Here is a 21667-nt window from a genome sequence, read left to right on the forward strand (position 1 = left end):
TTGCCTTTCCCCAGGGCACTGTGCCTCCCAATTCGTAGGCCCAGACAAACTATGAACTTAGTGGCCCCACAGTGTGGTGTTACAAATGATCTGGGATCCAGTAGCAGTCTCCCTCAATCCCACATGACCATTGTCCACGGATTTGCACAGTTACAGCCAAGTGTGAATCCATTGGCCTAATGGAGCCAGTTGAAGCCACCAGAGGATTCTGCTTCATATAATTGGCCTCCACATACAGGAGTCAGTTAATATAGGATTCTGATAATCAAAACCATACACCTCCTATGCCCTGCATGGACGTCTGTTAGCATGGCAATAGGAATCATATGAACATGGGATGCTGTTTTAAGTTGAACTGTCCATACTGCCTTCAATTCTAGCTTCCTCGAGTTTTCTGGGTCATTCCCCAGGTGCGTCTTGAGTTGCTTTTCAGGTCTATTGGATGTAAGCAGGCTTGCAAGTGGGTAGAGGTATTCCTTTTATTGCCTCTACTACGTAGACTAAACAGATCATGAGCTCAGGTCTTCTTCAACTCATGCAAACCTATGGTCACGAAAAATGGCAGGGGCACCTAGGTGGCTCAGTCGGTTAAGCATCCAGCTCTTGATTTCTGCTCAGGTCTGACCTCGCCATTCAGGAGTTCAAGCCCTGCATCGGGCCTTGTGCTGACAGCTCAGAACCTGGAAACTGCTTTGGATTCTGTGTCTTCCCTGCTTTGCCCTTCCCCTGCTTATATTCTCTTTCTCCCTCTCTCTCTTTCAAAAATAAATAAACATTAAAAAATTAAAAAAAAAAAAAAGGAATGGCAACTCTTGTGCCACTTGGCCGGCTCAGTCGGGGGAGCACACAACTCTTGATCTCAGAGTTGTGAGTTCAAACCCACATGGGGTTTAGAGATGACTTAAAAATAAAATCTTTAAAAAAAAAAATTTAAAAAGAAAGCATGGAAACGTTTGAAGACTCAGGCTGCCTCTGTTTTCTTTACGCTTCACCTTCTTCCAAGGAGGATGATGTCTCTTACAGATTTTCGTGTTTAATATTTATGTAACCAAGTCTTCTCCAGTTTTTTTGTACTGATTTTACTCCAGTTCAGAAATGAACCAGCTTTATGTGCTCCGTGGTGCTTAACTCTCATTTTGGTCCCCAGCCTTATCTTGCCTGGATTTAAGTGTTGGGCTTAGAATGAGTAATGGGGGTTCTCTAGTTGGACGCTGCCAGTGACCAATCCTCACGGGTGTTACCCCTTAGCTCTCTACCTGGGTGCTTCTGCCTCGCTAACTATATACGTGGTTTTAGCATTTTGATTTCCAGCTCCTTGCGGGATTTCTCCAGAACTAAATCAATGAAACACTCAACCAATGACGAGAGTGCTAATTGAGCATCCCGGGTTTACTCTCCTACTGCAGTCTCCCACATGGCCGTCCAGATGATAGCTCCAAATGCAAATCTGATGGGGTTTGGCCACCCAGCCTGGGCTTTCAGTGTGACCCTCAGAGCAGCCAGGCACTCATGATTTCATTCGTTCCTTTAGCCTATTTTGATCGAACAGCTACGTGAGGCACAACTCCAGAAGGCGTTATTTATATAGGCACCTGAGTGGATAGTGACCCCAGGATTTATACATCCGTGTAGCCCACTTCACTGTGCAAGAAACGAGGGATAACTTTGAAAAAGACAGGTACGGTCTCTCCTCTCATGAGGGAACATCAAATGTTTTGCAAGGTCCCCCTGAATCGGTTCTTTGAACCTGACCTGAGTGGCTCGGTGGACCCCATATCCTGTCTCTGAGCTGCTCTGGTATCTGCCATTTCCCTCCTTTCTGACTGGGCTCACTCAGGTGATCGCTCTTGTTGCTGCTGACTGTAATCAAGTCACTAAGGCACTACTTGAAAAAAGACCACGCAGGCATCTTTTTTGCCCAGACATGTGCCCTTAGGTATTATTGATTCTCACCCAGCAATCAGTGCTGAAGATTTTCTATCCCTTCAAAGGCTGCCGGGATCTTTTTTGCCAGGTGGTTTTTTTTGTTTTTTGTTTTTTGTTTTTTGTTTGTTTTTTTTTTTGAGGTTTCCTCAGCTCGCATTTTACAATCCTTTTGCTCTAGAACTCAAACAAGTGTCAAGGGAGACTGGGCTTGAGGAGCAAGTTGGGAACACAGCTCTATGATCTCACCTCCCCTGCTAGAACCCCTTAGTGCCAGGCCTCACCATCAGAATAAGCTTTCTACTCAATGCTCTTCATAATCAGATCTCTCCAGAAGCCTTCCCACCTTTCCTCCAGCAGTTTCCTCACATATACTGACAGTTCAGTATGGTCCAAAGCAGTTTTCAAAATGCACTCAGTGTCCACGCACAGGCCACCTTACCTTTGCACGTGTTCTGTCACCTCCTCCCACAAATACGCATCAGCAACCAGCCTGTCACCTCCTGCAGGAAGACCTCCCTACAGCCTACCTCCTCTTTCTTCCCAGCTAAGCTACACACTTATCACCTATGCTCCAGCCAAGATCTCCTGCATTCAATTTTTTTTTCAACTGTTGGCTTACTGGTCTTTCTTCTCTAGACCAGTGGTTCCTAAACCCTTTTAGCACCACGCTGTAACCAACTGAGCTAACCAGCCAGCTGCATTTTAAACCCTTTTAATGAAGAACTCCATCAATAAAAATATTTAAACCTTGATCCCGTAAATATTTATATTTGTATTTATAAATTACATAAAGACGCTTCTATTCAAATATAGTATGTACATAATAAAATAAGTCTGAAAGTTTAAGAGGATAACTTTTGGGGGGAACGCCTGGGTGGTTCAGTCAGTTGAGCATCCAGCTTTGTGGCTCAGGTCATAATCTCACGGTTCCTGAGTTTGGGGCTGCATCAGGCTCTGTGCTGACAGCTCAGAGCCTGGAGCCTGCTTCAGATTCTGGGTCTCCCTCTCTCTCTGCCCCTCCCCCACTTGTACACTCTCAAAAATAAACATTTTTTTTAAAAAGAAGATAATTTGTTTTTATAGAAAGAGCACATGTGCTAGCGAGGAAGAGTAGCTGAGGGGGATGACAGAGAGAGAGAGAGAGAGAATCTTAAGCAGGCTCCATACTCCAGCGTGGAGCTGGACATGGGGTCAATCCCATGACCCCAGGATCATGACCTGAGCTGAAATCAAGAGTCAGATGCTCAACTGACTAAGCCACCTAGGCGCCCCTTTTTACTATTTTTTAAATTTTATTTATTTTTTATAGTTTATTGTCAACTTGGTTTCCATATAACACCCAATGCTCATCCCCACAAGTGCCCTCCTCCATGCCCATCACCCATTTCCCCCTCTCCCCCACCCCCATCAACCCTCACTTTGTTCTCAGTATTTAAGAGTCTCTTATGGTTTACCTCCCTCCCTTTCCTTAACTGTTTTTTCCCCTTCCCCTCCCCTATGGTCCTCTGTTAAGTTTCTCCTGTTCCACATATGAGTGCAAACGTATGCTATCTGTCCTTCTCTGCCTGACTTATTTCGCTCAGCATTACACCCTTGAGTTCCATCCACATTGCTACACATGGCCAGATTTCATTCTTTCTCATTGCCGTGTAGTATTCCATCGTACAGATAAACCACATCTTCTTGATCCATTCATCAGTTGATGGACACTTAGGCTCTTTCCATGACTTGCCTATTGTTGAGAGTGCTGCTATGAACATTGGGGTACATGTGCCTCTATGCATCAGCACTCCTGTGTCCCTGGGGTAAATTCCTAGCAGTGCTATTGCTGCGTCATAGGGGAGTTCTGTTGTTAAATTTTTTGAGGAACCTCCACACTGCTTTCCGGAGGGGCTGCACCAGTTTACATTCCTACCAACAGTGCAGGAGGGGGCCCGCTTCTCCACGTCCTCGCCAGCATCTAGAGTCTCCTGGTTTGTTAATTTTGGCCATTCTGACCGGCCTAGGTCCCCCTTTTTAAAAACCGAATTGGAAAGTCTACTATCTTCATCCCACACCCCGTGTGTTGCCTGGCCCCATCCTGGGATGGATGCATTCTACCTCGGAGTTCCACTCATCCTAGTGTCCTTGAGAAAGGGGACTGCCTTTCATCCTGCCCACACACAGTGCTCCGTACAAGCTGTATGGGGGTAGAGCTCAGCATGAGATAAGGCAACGCACTAAGATTTCGGTTTTCGGTGCTGAAGCAATTTCTAACAATTTGTCACTGTTCTCCTCTTATGTAGCATCAGTAACAGATAGTCTTCAATCATCTCTCAGCTTGGATAGATTACAGCTGTTATACCTTCCCATGGTCATGGCCTAATCTTTGATGAGACACTTTTTTTTTTTTAGGTCTAGTACAGTGTCACTGCACTGTGCCCCTAACAGGCACTTATGAAATGCTTGTCTCCTTGGTTTTGATGGCAATGCTTTCCTATCTCTGCTGATGCAGACAAAGCCATTCAACTGGACAGAGATAAGCAGGGAGGCATTGAGCCATGACGGGAGATCTGACACCAGCTCTCCTTTTATTTGACTGACTAGGACACCTTTCCCTTTCACAGATGTTCAAGTTTATAATAATGATTATTATAAATAACAATTACCACCATTCATTGAGTGCCTACTGTTGTGTCAGGCATTAGATGAGATATCTTGAGCATAGATCAGTTTTCAAACCCTATATTATGCCCAAATTATGGATAAGACAGAACAAGACCCAGAAGAATAATGTAACTTACTGAGACCCACAAAGCTAATGAGTTCTAGAACTAAAATTTGAACTTAAGTCTGTCTGACTCCAGAGTCCTTGCTCTTAACATAATATCCCGACCTGAATTTGGGTGTTATAGATCATTTTCCTTCTCTCCCCTTGAATCTGAAGAGCTTGGCCTCTTGACCACAGGCAGGACCATGCTCACATCCAACACAGACATGAAGATGGCGGGGGGGGGGAGGCAAAAGTGTCCCCGTTTGCTGGATGCACTTAGTAGAGGGCACTGAGGGTCAGGACGGGGTATGGATGATGGAGAGGCCTTGGGCCGCCACCAGGTACTGACACTCTGGGCTTGCCTTTTCCCTCTCCTTCTCCTCTGGAATGTCCTTTTGTTCCTGTTCCCCGAGATCTTATTTTAAAATGGAACTTAATATGGGAGAAAGACTTTGAGAAGCTACCTTTGTTTTGCATTTCAGCTGATTCGTGACTTACCCTTAATGGTGTACCTTCCCACCATTGATTCTGAGGTAGAGCAGAGAAGGTGGGCATTACCTATCCCGCGGAAAGGTGACTCTGCTTTGGTCACCCTCTTTGTCTTTGTCCCCTGTGTTGTGACTCTAACTCTGTTGCTTTTCAGCCAATTGTTTGGCATCATATGTTCTGTTGAAGTTTTAGTTCCTGGAGCCGTAGAGCGAACGGCCCTGCCGGACGTCATCTCAGAGGGCTCTGCATCTCAGGCCCTTCTTTTCTAGGGCTGGACCCATGTGGAGGCTCCTTTTGCCTTTGAGAAAACAGACCCAGATTCCAGGAATACCTCCAGGAAGGACTTTTCCCTTGGTTTTATAACTAAATTTGCCTTTCTATCATTTTCATCTCATTATGCTATTGCTGACATAAATGATTCTTCTCTATAGTACCTCAAATATTTCTCGACTTTGTATCCTTTTTGGAGGTGTCAAATTCAGAAGCCTTAAGAGCCAGGCAAGGCAAGCCATGAGAGAAGACCGCAGTGTGTGAGGGCACTTGTATGAATTGTGTGAATGGTGGGGACAAGGGTGACCTGGAGAGCACTGTTCTCCTAAGACACCAGAAGGCAAAGAAGTCCCATCTGCAGGCCACATCTGAGCCGCTAGCTGACAATCTCTGTTTTTCCTTCCAGAGCAAAAATTAGATTATTTTTTTTGTCACAATAGCCAAAGAGTATTGGAATTAATTATTTCTAAATTTCTCACCACCATGAGATTAGATGCAATCTAATTCTTGGTGCAAATAATTCAAAAAGGATCCTTTGCACCTTCAACAGATCTCCAAGATGATGTCAGAGCTGCCTGGGTAATGGTCATGTCAGAGGGAAGAATATTTGGTAAGGGCTTTCTTCCAGGCTCTAATACTTCTTGGTTCTCAGCTTTCCTCTCATATTTCCCAATGCAGATCAGAGTCTTAAGAGAATTCATTTTCAACAAGCCGAGTATGTGAGTCCTCCAAATTTATCTAAAAGGAGTGCTGTATATAAAGAAAATATTTTAGGGGCACTTGGGTGGCTCAGTTGGTTGAGCGTCTGACTCTTGATCTCAGCTCAGATCATGACCTCAGCTCAGGTCTTAATCTCAGCGTCATGAGTTCAAGCCCCACATTCTCAGCGTCATGAGTTCAAGCCCCACATTGCATGTTGCACGGGGTGTGAAGCCTACTTTAAATAAACAAACAAACAAACAAACAAGATATTTTATAGTGCCTGACCAGTCTCTGCCTATATTTTTTAATTTTAATTTTTTTCTTTTATAGTTTACTGTCAAGTTGGTTTCCATATAACACCCAGTGCTCATTCCCACAAGTGCCCTCCTCCATGCCCATCACCTCCCTACCCCTCTCCCCCACCCCCATCAGCATTCAGTTTCTTCTCAGCATTCAAGAGTCTCTCTTGGTTTGCCTCCCTCCCTCTTTTCAACTATTTTTCCCCTTCTCCTCCCCCATGGTCCTCCGTTAAGTTCCTCCTAATCCACCTATACGTGCAAACATATGGTATCTGTCTTCCTCTGCCTGACTTATTTCGCTCAGCATAACACCCTCAGGTTCCATCCATGTTGCTACAAATGGCAGGATTTCATTCTTTCTCATTGCCATGTAGTATCCCATTGTATAGATAAACCACATCTTCTTGATCCATTCATCAACCAGTCTCTACCTGTATTTTAAAAATAAAGAATGGGGCACCTAACTGGCTCAATCAGTAGAGCATGCAACCCTTGATCTCCAGGTTGTGAGTTCAAGCCCTATGTTGGACATAGAGTTTACTTAAAAATAATAAAAATAATTAACAAAACCCTTCAGTTGGTAGGTTTGGTCTTTTCAATCTGTGATTGCCCTCACCTGGGTCTACAGTTCAAAGGCATATCGCCTTGAAGACATTAGTTCTCTTTAACAATGTGTAATCTAACATTTTGGGCTACAGTTAATCTTTGGTGTCAGAGCCAACTCCCGACTCCTATTTCTTTCTCTTCCCTCTTTCTCCCACCACCCCTATGTATATATACCCCCTCCCCAGTCCTACACAACCCCCACCTTTCCCCACCTGTCCCCCTCACTACCCACACCCCCCCCATTCCTTTTCAGGACTGAGTCTTGAATAGGACATGGGCACGGAAGTGTTCACTATGGTGTTTGAGAAAATTTCACCAGAGAAGAGAATTTAAGAAAGAAACACAGGAAGAAGGAAATTGGGAAAGAAAACCAAAAAAAGGGCAAAAACAAACTTCAAGAACAGCTTTCTATCTTGTCTCTCAGGTTCACTCAAAGTCCTGCAGCAGAGAAATGCCCCTTTCATACCACCCCCACTCAGTCTCCCAGTCCTCTGATCTGCAGTCAAATTTGCATCTTTCTTATCTCTCTTACTCAGTTCTCTGGTCCAAAGGACTAATCAGAAGAAAAGTTCAGCATCAAAAAGACCTAGATCCCAATGGTAGCTCTGTCACTCACAAGCCGTTGGCCTTGGCTATGGCAGTTACTTCAATCTGTCTGAGATTCCTTTATCTACAAACTGGATGCCACAGCACAAATCCTACACAGCTCCTGGAGATGGGATGAGATGCCGTCTGAGAAAACACCCTGGAAACTGTAATATGCTAATTAAAGATGAGGCATTATCATTATTATCTCTGAATCCAGTGCTGTAGATGCTATGGCATGTGGTCATCTTTTCACCAAATGTCCTTGGATTTCTTGGAGAAGCGGGTGGGAGTGACAGTCTGGTACAGCAGTGAGGCAGAACTTATGTGTTAAGAGGGAAGGTGACATTTAAAATTGCCATATATTGCTACTTCCAAGATATCCCTAGGATGTGAAATCATGGTGGAGCAGACCTTCTCTGTTCTGGAATGAGCCATTTGAGTGAATCCTTTTATTTATATAAGCATAGTAAGAGTAAGCATCCATTATTCGGGGAGAAGAGCAACGGTTTTTTGTTTGCTTCTTTTGTTTGTTTGGCTAGAGCTTGGGGCTTCGACTCTGTAGGCAGATGGGATCTTGTTGCCAAAGTGAATGGTTCAGGAGGAGGGCAATGTGCCCAGAAGTTTCCATCAGAATTAAGCTTTGGGGTTTTTTTTTTTTTTCAGTGGTTATCTGGGTGGAGGCCAGCTCTCGTCTTACTTGAACAAGGAAGCATGTGGCCCAGGTGATGCTAGCAGACATCTTATGACCATGAGGGACTCTGCCTGAGGATGAAATCAACATAGCAGAACGCAGAGTTGAGAGATTTTAGAGGAACCGAATCGGAGCTCTGATAGAACTGTGCCTGAAGCCCACATTAGTCTTAACAGTTACATGACCCAATGACTCACCCTTATTGTCTAAGCCGGTTTATTTTGGGCTTTATAGTACTAGATACTGATGACAAAGTCATCCTAAATGGTACAGAGTTTGAAAATTTCTGAAGAAAGTGCAAGCATGTTACATAGTGATGAGCGAGCTTACTAAAAAGAAGCTGCCAAGTCTCCTAAACTTTCCCCTGAGGTTCCCGGTTTTGATCATGCCTCTGATGGGCCAAGGCAGGCTGCCTAAAATAGCTGATGGGAAGGACATTGCTGGATGGGGTGGGTGTCAGCCACAAGGCCTGCATTGTCATAAGGGAAGGCAGGCTGGAGCAGCCCTAGCATGGGGATATGGATAAAGCTATCATCACTAGGTTGATGGACATGAATGACTTTGGTCCATGATTATGCCCATGTTCGGTTTTAGTAGATGCTGCCACGCCATTTTCCAAAGCAGATGTACCCGTCTGCGTATTCAATATCAGTGTTTGCAAGTTCTCAGAGCTTTTTAGTTCGACTTCGCCCATGGGCTAATAAACGAGGTATTCTGATTTTACCAGAGCACGGCAGTTTCCAAATAGCAAATATAAAGGTTGCTGGCAGAATGAGATATACTAAACAAGGTAGACACAGACACACACACATACACACACACACAGAGAAACACACAAAAGCATAATAATTCAAGTAGCAGAGCAATGTAGGGTGGTGATATAAAGGTAAATACATTTCAATTATCTTAATTAAGTTATAAACAGTGCAAGTGTAACCCATGCCTGAGGAACCGCTGGTACTAACAGTTCTCTGTGAATAGGAAGACTCTGTGCTCCATCAAAATTTCCCTTCATAATATATACAGTGGGCTTGAGGAGGGAGTGTGTGACACGTGCATGGTGTGCGTGTGTACATGGGCTCGCGTGTGTGTATGTGTGTGAGTGAGTGAGTGGTGAAGGGTGGGGAAATGGCAAGAATGATTGTTTTCTACACAAGTAGCAGCCAGTTAAAAATATTCTATTACAGGGGTCCCTGGGTGGCTCAGTCAGTTGAGTGTTCGACCCCTGATTCTGTTCAGGTCACCATCTCACGGTTCATGACTTCAAACCCCACATCGGGGTCTGCGTGGACAGCTGTGAAGCCTGCTTGCGATTCTCTCTCTCCCCGTCTCTCTGCCCTTCCTCTGCTCACTCTTTATCTCTCTCTCTCAAAATAAATAAACATTAAAAAAATATTCCATTCCATTATTTAGTAAATGTTGATGAAACAGGCAGTAAGGTTTCATAAGATCTCCACTAACAATTGGTAATTTTCTGTTAATTGTCGCTTGAAAGAATGTTTCAGTTATCTGAAAAAGTAATTACATTAGGCTTAGTTAACCAATGGCACCAGCTTGTAAAACATGAAGCGTTTACTTGAAAATGGTGGAGAGAGTTGACATACGTTGAACTGACATAAAATTCTCAGTTAAATATGGATTTACTGAAAAAACAAACATTCAAACTGACAAAATTCTGCATGCTCATCCAAGTAGTACCTAATTTAATCCTATATTACCTTTCATGGGTTCCGTCCTTGGGGTAGGGAGTGGCAACCTCATGAAATGATTTCTTTGTTCTCAACTCAATGTCTTTCACCTCCTATTGTGTAGGCTTTCATATATGCTAGATTAGTGGTATTATTATCTGTCAGTACTATCTGCCAGCCTTCAGAAGCTAATGAACAGACCTCAGGAAATTCTGGCTTCTTCTGTGGGCTTTTTTCTTCTCCATATGTGGTATTTCCAACAACTCACATTTTCATCCATTCACAGACCTCTTGTGGCAGAGATTCCTAAGTACCTACCCAGTGTTTCTTATCGCCTCGCTCCTGATCAGATTTTTGTCAAGGGAAGCATTGTGTCCTGATTAAACCCAACATTCCCAGACTCCCTTGAAGGGACGGGTAGCCACAGAACTAAGTAAGTTCTTGCTACTGAGATATGAGTGAAGCTGTTAGGTGGAGCTTCTGGGAAAGCTTCTTAAAAACCATACTGACTCAACCACTGGGCACCATTTCCACTTGGCCCTTCTTTCTTTCTGCTTTCCAAGAACACGATGTGATAGCTGGAACTCCGGCAGCTATCTTATGAACGTGAGGATAAGGGTCACGCTCTAGGATGATATCCCAGAACTGCCACAACATGTCTGGACTGCCCCGCTCTGGAATTCTCATTTTGTGAGAAAAATTAATTCCTACATTATGTAAACCACTGCTTCTCTGTATTACTCACAGTCAAATGCAATTCTGGTATTCTAAATATTCATTCCGTATAATCCTTTATTTGATTTGTTCAACATTTTACAATTGTCTTTGAACAGAAGCCATACAACAGAGATGGGTAGAACTCATTCAGCTTGCCTGGCTTGGATATTGAAAGAGTAAGCTTTAAAGCCTCCCCCAAGCTGAATTTTCCACGACAAAGCCAGGGACTGGGTGGGACAGCAACTTCTCCTACTCCGAGGTAGTATTGGGAAGTCCACAGGGAAGAAGCAAAGGTTGAGGTCTGAGAGCTATCATAACGGAGCTATTACCCTGTTGCCATGGCAGAAAGGAGAGAGCCATGGCAATATGCTGGAACAAATATAGGCTTCTTCCTGCCTTTACACTGGGCCTTGTAGGACTCCCTGTTTAATTAGGCCCCCTGAATCTAAATAGTGAGATCTTTTGGCAAGTGTATATTGTTCTGTGATCAGCCCATAAACACCTTCTCGGTGCACCTGGCTTGGACTTGGGATGGTTTTCCTAGCTCCCAGCCCCACCCAACACCACCCCCAGTAGTGAGAGGTTGTCAGGAGAACAACACAAAAGATCACTGTGGGAGGTATCATTCCCACTCAATCTACAGATCCCTCGCTCCATCTTCTCCACCCCTCTGTTTTTATTTTGTTTCCCCATAGCAGCATTTGATTAATAAAAGTAAAAGCATGTCAATAAAAAACATTTATAGACGCCAAAACAGGTCAACTGCATACTGAAACATTTTTGTAAATACAACTTCCAGGGGCGCCTGGGTGGCTCAGTCAGTTGAGCGTCCAACTTGGGCTCAGGTCATGATCTCATGGTTTGTGGGTTCGAGCCCTGCGTCGGCCTCTGTGCTGACAGCTCAGAGCCTGGAGCATGTTTCAGATTCTGTGTTTCCCTCTCTCTCTTACCCTCCCCTGCTCATGCTCTCTCTCTCTCTCTCTCTCTCTCTCTCTCAGAAATAAATAAAACATTAAAAACAAATTTTTAAAAATAAATAAAGGGAAAAACTTCCAGAAGCAATTTTATAGATGCACAACTCTAAAGCAAACTCAAGATTAAGGCAGGAAGAGAAAAAGAAGAAAGAAATGAGTTCGAACTGAAGCAAGTCTGACCTACTAGTGTGGCAAAGAAATGGACCTACTTCCAAAACAAGAACATTTTCTACATTCTGCCAGTTATTAAGTTAATCACCTGCTCCATGCCTCTTAGTACTAGTTTCATTTTGGTAATGGTGTGGCTTTAAACTTTCACTCTTTTGTGGTTTCTGAAGCTGAGCTGGATGGAGCCAGCTTTTCAAACTACATTTAACTCAAAGAGCCCTCTCAGAGTGTCATCCATGTCAGCATGAGCAGCAGCAGGTGTCCCCCAGGCCACCTCGCTAGGGCACAGGCAGAGTGCAAATAAGGACGGAGACTCCTATTCTGAGTCCCAGATCTCACATCTCTCCTTTCGACCCAAAGAAGACAGGGAATGGCTGAGGGCCCTGTAATGGCTTTTCTTCCTGCTGGCTCAACGTTGGCCCCTGGCAGCCTCAGCTAAAGAATTCTATGGCTTTTCTAGAATCTCTGGGCTGTCATGGTGCCACTCTGCATTGGCCCCTGCGCTGGGGCCACATCGGCCCCTTCAGGCCTTTTCTACCCTGGGAGCACAGAAGGGGCCCCAGCCACACAGAGCACCTAGTGCTGTCCCTGGACCTGTCGCCTTTCCAGCCATGCTTCGGTGCTCCCTTTTCTCTGCGCCCCCTAGGCCCCCAGCCATACAGAACCTGTCACGGGGCAGATGGACCAGTGATATTTGTCTGAATCCCTTTGGTGGGGGCACCTGAGCTCCATACATCAGGTCACAGTAGCACAACTACTGAACATTTGAATTACTTAATCTTTCTAAACTTCAGTTTATTTTCCTGTAAGGTGGGACTAAATAATGGTATGTTGGGGCACTTGGGTGGCTCAGTCGGTTAAGCATTTGACTCTTAACTTTGGCTCAGGTCATGGTCTCTCAGTTTGTGGGTTCAAGCCCTGCATCGGGCTCTGCGCTCCCCCCTTCCCCTCCCCCACTTGTGCTCTCTCAAATATAAATAAATACATTTTTCAAATGGTACCTTTACATTGCAGTCCTTATCACAATAGCTACCACTGTTTTCTATTTACTACAAGAGGTGTATGGCTTAATGGTTAAGCATAAAACCAACATTACAAAATCGCCTGTGGTAAAGTCTTGCCTCTGCTACTGAATTTGTGAACAACCTTGGCAAGCTGCCTAAGTGCTCTGTACCTCAGTTTCTCCATCTGTAAAATGGGAATAATGACAAACCTGCCTGATGAAGCTCTCCTAGAGATTAAGGGAGCTAATAACATAATTGAAATTAACATAAAGAGTGCCACAAGATTTGCCAAGCACATAGTGACAAGCCCTGTTAACCTTTGCCACAGAAATACCATTATTTATTCCTTTTTACAGATAAACTGAGGTTTAGGAAGATTAAATGATTCAAATGTTAAGTAACTGCTTTTGGGTGCTTTTTAAAAAAATTTTTTTTTACATTTATCCATTTTTGAGAGACAGAGACAGAGTGTGAGGAGGGGAGGAGCAGAGAGAGAGAGGGAGGCAGAATCCAAAGCAGGCTCCAGGCTCTGAGCTGTCAGGACACAGCCCAACATGGGGCTCGAACTCACGATCCTTGAGATCATGACCTGAGCTGAAGTCAGATGCTTCCCCACTGCACCACCCAGGTGCCCCATGCTTTTGTGTGCTTTTGAGGACCTAGAGATTTCTCTCCTTTTCTTCCTTTGCTTTGAGAAACTCTGGATCCAAAGGGTCAGAGGTCATCATCACCTTACTTCCCTGATGTCAGGCCTACAGGTCATTTCTTCACATGTCAAACCTAACCTGAAAATCCACTCCTTCGCATTTCCCAGAGCTAACTCCCATCGGTCCCCACTGGGAGGCTCCTTCTTCCCTGGACCACATTGGTCGGGGCCCCCAGGCTCCTCAGGGAAATGCACTGGGTCAAGGGAGGCACTTTACTAGCGACTGACCGAGTGTCCTATCCACAGAGGGAGCCTCCAGAGCCAATACTTTGCTGGCCTTGGTGCTAACCATGCCAGGGTGAGGGAGTAGCAGCGAATCATTTCCTTCTTTCTGCAATCCACACTTAATAATTAGCTCCAGCTTCACCACCTTCGATTCCTGGTCTAGGTTCCTGGCTTCCAAAACTAAAGTCCCCTTCTGACACTTTCTTCTCAGCATTCTTTGAGAAACAAGTGCGATCTCTCCCTTCCGAATGGTCTAATTCTGGACTAGGAAGTCAGTGTCTGTTTTTTCCACCGTGACCTTGAACTTCTTCTCTCAGCCTCCATCTGACCTTCAAGTCTGGCTGCTCTGGAGCACGTTTTAGCCATCCTCACACCCAGCAGCTAATCGCTCGGGGGACTTTATCTACCCTTCCCTGCAGTTCAGAGAGACACACCTGCAAAATGTCAGGAGGGCTCCGTGTTGTTGATTCATCTTGTCTCCCAACAAATTTGGTGTGGGAATGGATTTTTCTAAAAAGTGACAATTCTCACCGCATGGTCCAGGTTTGAGAAGCACACTGTGAAAAGTAAGTCTCCCTTCTGACACTGACGAACCCTTCTCCAGGGGGCCCCTTCCCCAAGGCAATTGCTGTTGCTAAGTTTTTGTTCTGCCTCCCAGAAATACAGGCCCGTGCGCACATCCTTTGTGCCATGATGCACACATGGTCTTGGACCTTGATTTTTTTCATTTCATTCATTTAATTCATTTCATTTCTCATCTTCATTATCTTGGAGATCTTTCCATATGAAAACATGAAGGCATTTTTCCTTCTTTAAGGAATAGCGTTCCACTATATATGAAAGTACCTATGCTTGTTTCCTATTGTTCCTGTTATAAATTCCTATAAACTCAATATCTTAGAGTTTTGGAGGTCAAAAGTCCAGAATTGGCCTCGCTGGGCTAAAAGCAAGGTGTTGTCAGGACCACACTCTTTCTGGAGGCTATAGGCAGAATCCACGTTGGTGCCTTTTCCAGCTTCGTAAGGCCACCCCATTTTTTTGGCTCGTGGCCCCAGTCAGCAATCCTATCACCTGCCTCTGTGTCTGTCATCACGTATCGTTTTCACTCACTCTGACCCATTTGCCTCCCTCTTGTGATTGCATCAGGTGCCCCTGGATAATCCAGCATCTTCTCTCCCACCTCAAGATACGTAACTAAATTACATCTGAAAGTCCCATTTGCATTTAAGGTAACATATTCACAGAATCCAGGGATTAGCCTGTGAACATGTTTGGGGGGGGGGGCATTGTTCTTCTTACCGCAGTTTTTATTATCCGCTTGCTCCATATGGACTTTTTGATTGTCTTTTGCTATTATTAAGAGCAGTGTATTCTTGACTATCCTTGTATGTAGGCCTTACAGTGTGCATCAGAATACAAGCAGTTCCTAGAAAATGAATTGCAGTTTCAAATGTATGTACGTTTGTGATTTTGGGGGGCGCCTGGGTGGGTCAATCCGTTAGGCACCCGAATGTGGTTCAGGTCATGATCTCACAGTTTGTGGGTTGGAGCCCTGCGTAGGGCTCTGTGCTGATGGCTCGGAGCCTGAAGCCTGCTTCAGATTCTATATCTCCCTCTCTATATGCCCCTCCCCCGCTTGTGCTCTGTCTCTCTCTCTCAAAAATAAATAAATGTTAATATATAAATAAAATTTTGACAGATCTTTGTCATGGTAATGTTTAAAAACTGTATTCTACTTGAGATACCGTGAATGCACGATTATCATAAAACCATTTAGAAGGTAATAGCATTTTACTCTCTTTTGAGTGAATCTAGCTATGATTGCATTCATCTATGATGGCTAGGCTACATCCTTGACTGTGACAAAGGCTCTGAATCTCAGGCAATGGTTTTAGAAGTATGGACCTGAATTCATTTATATGGTTAAAATCTAACACTATAACGCTGCAGCTATTTAAATTGAAAGTTAATCAAAATTAAATATAATTAAATATTTAGGTCCTCAGTCACACTAGCCACATTTCAAGTACCCAGCAGCCCCATGTGGTAGTGGCCATCACATTAGATAGTGTAGATAAGGAAGAATTCCTTCATCGTAGTTCTTTCATTCTCTGTCAAGTTAGAACCTCCCCATCGCCTGGACTGCATTTAAGTCAATTCCATTAACTCAATAACATTTATTGAATGCCTTCCTTGTACAAGACACTAGATGATGATTTTGTTTTAAAGGTCCCTGTCTCAGGTAGGTCACAAATCAATAGGGGAAGTCAGAAGTGTTTCCTGAACTTGCCTAAGGAATGCCAACTAACTGTAACAGAAAATGACCCATACAGTAGTAAGTTTCAAGGCAATTTAGGAGCAGGAAAGAAGCCCATGTAGTCTGTGAAGGGTCCTGGAGGCACGAATATAGAAGTTATTTTCCCATCTTTAAAAATAGACTGCTCACTGTCCATTCTTCTCATGCCATTGAAATATTGAAGTGTTCATTGGTATTTTATTTGTAAAAAAAATGAGAAAGCATTTCAAAGGCCCTTCATAAGGCATTAGAGAGATTACAGCACAGACTCTGAAGTCAGGCTGCGTGACGTTTAAATACGAACTCAGCTACTTACTAGCTGTGGGACTTTGGTCATCTTCCCCGACCCCTCCTCGCCCTTACTTCTCATCTGTCAAATAAGTACATATCTCACAGGGTTATTGTGAGGTTTAAATGAGTTCATGTCTGTAAGTGCTTAGAACAGGGTGTGGTGCTTAATGAAGACGAAATGCCAGCCATTGCTATCATTTAAACACAGATAAATCTAATGCTGGAATCTCAGCCCCTTGGATAGAAATGAAATGTTCACTTGGTTCTGAATTGACCGTGGGGGAGTTCAGTGGTCTGCAGGAGACCACCTGGGTCTTGCTGGGCAGTGAGACAGATGTGACCTACCCTTGGCTGCTCTGGCTCAGGTCCAGGACCCCAGCTGCCCTCCCTGGACCCTGCATGGGACGGTGGCACTAAGGGAATTTGCAGGCAGAGAGACTGGCTTTTCCTCTCTGACACAGACAGAGGGAATTCTACACTCCTATGGCAGTTAGCTGCAGCCGGGTCGTTCATAAATTTGGCCAAATTCCACCTCTCCGTGTCCCATGTACTTATTTATAATTGAGACAAGCAATTTGTCTTTCCCTTGATTCTGATACTCTCCCTCTTCAACTCTGAAAGACACCTCATCTCCACTGCCTGAAAATGCAGGTCTCTGTGGAGGTGACGATGGCAGCCATCTTGGTGGTGACTTCTTTTGGATTCCTCCACTATCCTTTGAGTCTTGTCCTCCTATAGCATTTCCCTCTTCCTGCCTCTGCATCCTTTTTTGGTAGCCTTTCCGCCTTTCCCCCCATCTCTGAAATGTCTGATACCTACCAGGACTGTCCTCACCAGACCATTAAAAGAAATAAAGCTTGGAAAACACTCAGCAGATACAAAGTACTACATAAACATAAAATAATAGTGTTTTTGAGGGGCATCTGGCTGGCTCAGCAGGTGGAGTGTGGGACTCTTGATCTCAGGGTTGTAAGTTCAAGCCCCACGTTGGGTATAGAGAGGACTTAAAAACAGTCTTTTAGAAAAAATGTTTTGAACTATAAAAATGTACATTTTGCTGCTTTTATTGTAGTATGTGTTACCTGACTCATTTGTATTGCAAAGCCTACTTCTTAAGTACTAAATTCGTCATGCAACATTTGGGAATATATATCATCAAAGCCATTTGTTGTCCTGACTAACCACTTCGCACCTGCTTGTAAGTGCATGGGGTGGTTGTTTATCTCTCTGCAACTGTCAGCTTCGATCTCAAAGCCAAGCTGCAGAACTTTAGATTGTTTTCACCAAAGAAAAAGTTTAAAACAAAATGAGCAAGAAAAGAAAACACACCATACTGCTTGTAGCTCCCTTAATGCAAATGAGCTAAAAAGCTCTTCAGAAAAGCAGGAAGGATGAAGCAATTATCAGGTGGCTTCACTACAGTCTGCATCACTTGTGCTCTGAGGCAGATTTATCCTAAAGTGAATGACATTTCGGGGCCCTGAAACTTGCCTGGGTCCCCCTACCAAGGCCCTGGGCCTCGTGCTCTATTGCTTGGTTAAAACGCTTTCCTGCCACCAGTTGTTTAAGCATCAAGCTCCGCAACACCGAACATCCTCTGTTGGTGCCCTAGTAATTATTATTTTTAAAATACTTGTTTATTTACTTTAAGAGAGAGAGGTGGGGGGGGGGTCAGAGAAAGGAAGAGGAGAATCCCAAGCAGGCTCGGCGCTGCCAACGCAGAGCCTGACGTGGGGCTCGAACTCAGGAACCACAAGATCACGACCTGAGCCGAAACTAAGAGTCGATTACACTAAGGTAACTGAGCCATCCAGGCGCCCCATGTGCCTTAGTGATTATTACACAGGACCACTAACACAGAGGCCGTTGCAATGTGTTCTAGGCTGAGCGTCATTCTCTGCCTTGCCGAAGATAGTGCACTACTTGGTCCCCTTGTTCATGGGCTTGCTGACCCAGGGCCTGGGACTCTGTCTGCGCCTCCATCAGGCAGCCCTGAGAAATCATTCCCAACTTCTTTAGAATCCTACAGATTTGAGAAGAGCAGCTGAAGCCCCCACGAGAGAGGAGAACATTTTGGGAAATTCTACCTTTAATTCAGGGGGGTTTTTTGTATCAGCCTTGGCACTATTGACATTTGTTGGCCAGACAGTTCTTTGTTCGAGGAGGAGTTGGGGGTCTGTCCTGTGTATTATAGGATGGTTAGCAGCATCCCTGGCTCTTATATAATAGATGTTAGTATCAATTGTGCCCTTCCTACCCAAGCGGGGACAACCAAAAATGTCCTCAGACATTGCCAATTGTCCCCTGGGGCAAAAAGTCTTCTGTTCAGAACAGCTGCTTAATTGAACATTCCAGCAAATTCCCGTAAGATGGAAACTCCCTTGTTTTCTCTTGAATAACATGGTGGGCATCTTGCTGTTCATTGGCAAGACTTCCTCCAATCCAACACAAGCAGGACTTTTGGCTGGTAGATTCAACATTCAAAAGCCAGTTGTTTATTCACAGATGACATGATCTCATACACAGAAAACTCTAAGGAATTCATACACACACACACACACACACACACACACACACACACACACCTAATAAAGGAGTTCAGCAAAATTGCAGGCTATAGGATCAATATCCAAAAAGTCAATTGTACTTCTATGCATTAGCAATGAATAATTAAAAATAAAAATAAGAAAACAATCCTGTTTACAATAGCATCAAAAAGAACAAAATACTTAGGAATAAATTTAACAACAAAAAGCAAGGTGTGGACACAGAAGACTATGAAATTAAACATTATTCAATGAAAATTCGAAAAGATCTAAGTGGAAAAACATCTCATTGGAAGACCTAAGATTGTTAAGATGGAAATACTCCCCAATTCGATCTATCACAATACTACCCAAATGGATCAGCTTAATTCCTATCAAAATCCCAAGTACCAGTCTTTTTGCAGGAATTTGCAAAGTGATCCTAAAATTTACATGGGAATTTAAAGGGTCTTGCATAGTCAAAACAATCTTGAAAAGAAAAAGGAACTTGGAGGGGCCCCTGGGTGGCTCTCAGTGGGTTAAGCCTCCAACTCTTCATCTCAGCTCAAGTCATGATCTCACAGTTCATAGGTTCAAACCTATATCTGGCTCTGTGTTGACAGCTCAGAGCCTGCTTAGGATTCTCTCCCCCCCACCCCCACCCCCCTATCTGCTCATGTTCTCTCTCTCTCTCTCTCAAAATAAATAAACATTAAAAAAAAGAAGAAGAAACTTGGAGAACTAATTATTCCCAATTTTAAAACTTACTACAAATTTACATTAACCAGGCAGGTGTGGTACAACATAAGGATACATATAGATGAGTGCAATAGAATTGAGAACCCATATTTCTTAATAAAACTGGAGGGAGGAAAAAAAGAAAAAAGAAAAATTGAGAGGCCTGAAAACAAACCCTTATGTGTATGGTCAAGTGACTTTCAACAAGGGGCCAAGGCAATTCAATGGGGGAAATAATAGTCTTTACAACAAATGGTATTGGGAAAATTGCCTAATAATAGCTACCTGAAAAGAATGAAGTTGGACCTCTACCTCATGTCATATACAAAAATTAATACAAAATGAATTAAATGCCTAAATATAAGAGCCAAAACTATAAACCTCATGTGAGAAACATAGAAGCAAGGCCTTCATGACCTTGAATTATGCAGTGGTTTCTTGGATTTGACTCCAAAAGCACAAGCAACAGCAGAGAAAAAAAAAAAGATAAGCTGGACTTAATCAAAATCAAAATTAAATAAATCTTTGTACTTGAAAGGACATCATCGAGAGAAGGTATAGGTCATTCACAAAATGGGAGGAAATGTGTGCAAATCATATATCTGATAAGGAATTTGTATCCAGGGTTTATTAAAAACTCTTACAACTCAACAATTAATGAATGCTCCAATTTTAAAAGAAACAGAGTAGTTGGAGTGGTATTTCCCCAAAGCAATGGCCAATAGGTACTTGAAAAGATGCTCAAAATCATTAGTTTTCAGAAACTTGCAAATCAAGGGGCACCTGGCTGGTTCAGTCGGTGGGGCTTACAGCTTCTTGATCTTGGGGTTGACTTCAAACCCCACATTGGGTGTAGAGATTATTTTTTAAAATACAAAAAAAAAGTCTTAAAAAAAAAGACATGCAGGAGCGCCTGGGTGGCTTAGTTGGTTAGGTGTTCAACTTTGGCTCAGGTCAGGATCTCACGGTTCGTGAGTTTGGATCTACACCGGGCTCTGCGCTGACAGTGTGGAGGCTGTTTGGATCCTCTGTCTTTCTCTGTCTCTGCCTCTCTCCCACTCACAAGCTCACTCTCTCTCTCAAAAATAAATAAACATTTAAAAAATTAGAAAACCCCCCAAACTTTAAAAAAAAAAAAAAAAAAGGAACATGCAAATCAAAACCACAATGAGATACCACATTACACTCACTAAGATGGCTATGATTTAAAACAAAAACAAACAAACAAACAAACAAAAAAGCCCTTAGGGCGCCTGGGTGGCTCAGCCGGTTAAGTATCTGACTCCTGATTTTTGCTCAGGTCATGATCTCCTGGTTGGTGGGATCAAGCCCCGAGCTAGGCTCTGTGCTGACTGTGGAGTCTGCTTGAGATTCTCTCTCTCCCTCTCTCTCTGCCCTTCCTCCACTTCCTCTCTCTCTGTCTCTCCAAAATAAAAAACAAAACAAAACAAAAAAACCAGAAAATAACACGTGGAGAAGCTGGAACCCTCATACATTACTAGTGGGAATGTAGAAAGGTGTAGCCACTTTGGAAAACGGTTTGAGAGCTCCTCAAAATGTTAACATGGAATTATAATGACCCTGCAGTTCCACGCCTAAGTGTTGGATTGAAATATGAGAAAGATCTATGAGAAATAGGAATGAAAATTGAAAATATATGCCCCTACAAAAACTGTACATGAATTTTCACTGCAGCGTTACTCATAATAGACAAAAAGTGGAAAGAACCCAAATGTCCATCAACTGACGAATGGATAAACACAATGCGGTATATCCATATAATAGAATGTTATTCAATGATAAAAAGGAATGAATTATTTTTTAAAATTTATTTTACTATTTAAAATTTTTATTTTTGAGAGACAGAGACAGCGCGAGCAGGGGAGGGTCAGAGAGAGATGGAGACACAGAATCCGAAACAGGCTCCAGGCTTTGAGCTGTCAGTCAGCACAGAGCCCTATGCGGGGCTCAAACCCACGAACCGTGAGATCATGACCTGAGCTGAAGTTGGA

Source organism: Hyaena hyaena, unplaced genomic scaffold (assembly GCF_003009895.1).
Source record: "Hyaena hyaena isolate Hyena2069 unplaced genomic scaffold, ASM300989v1 scaffold_40, whole genome shotgun sequence".
Classification (NCBI taxonomy): Eukaryota; Metazoa; Chordata; class Mammalia; order Carnivora; family Hyaenidae; genus Hyaena; species Hyaena hyaena.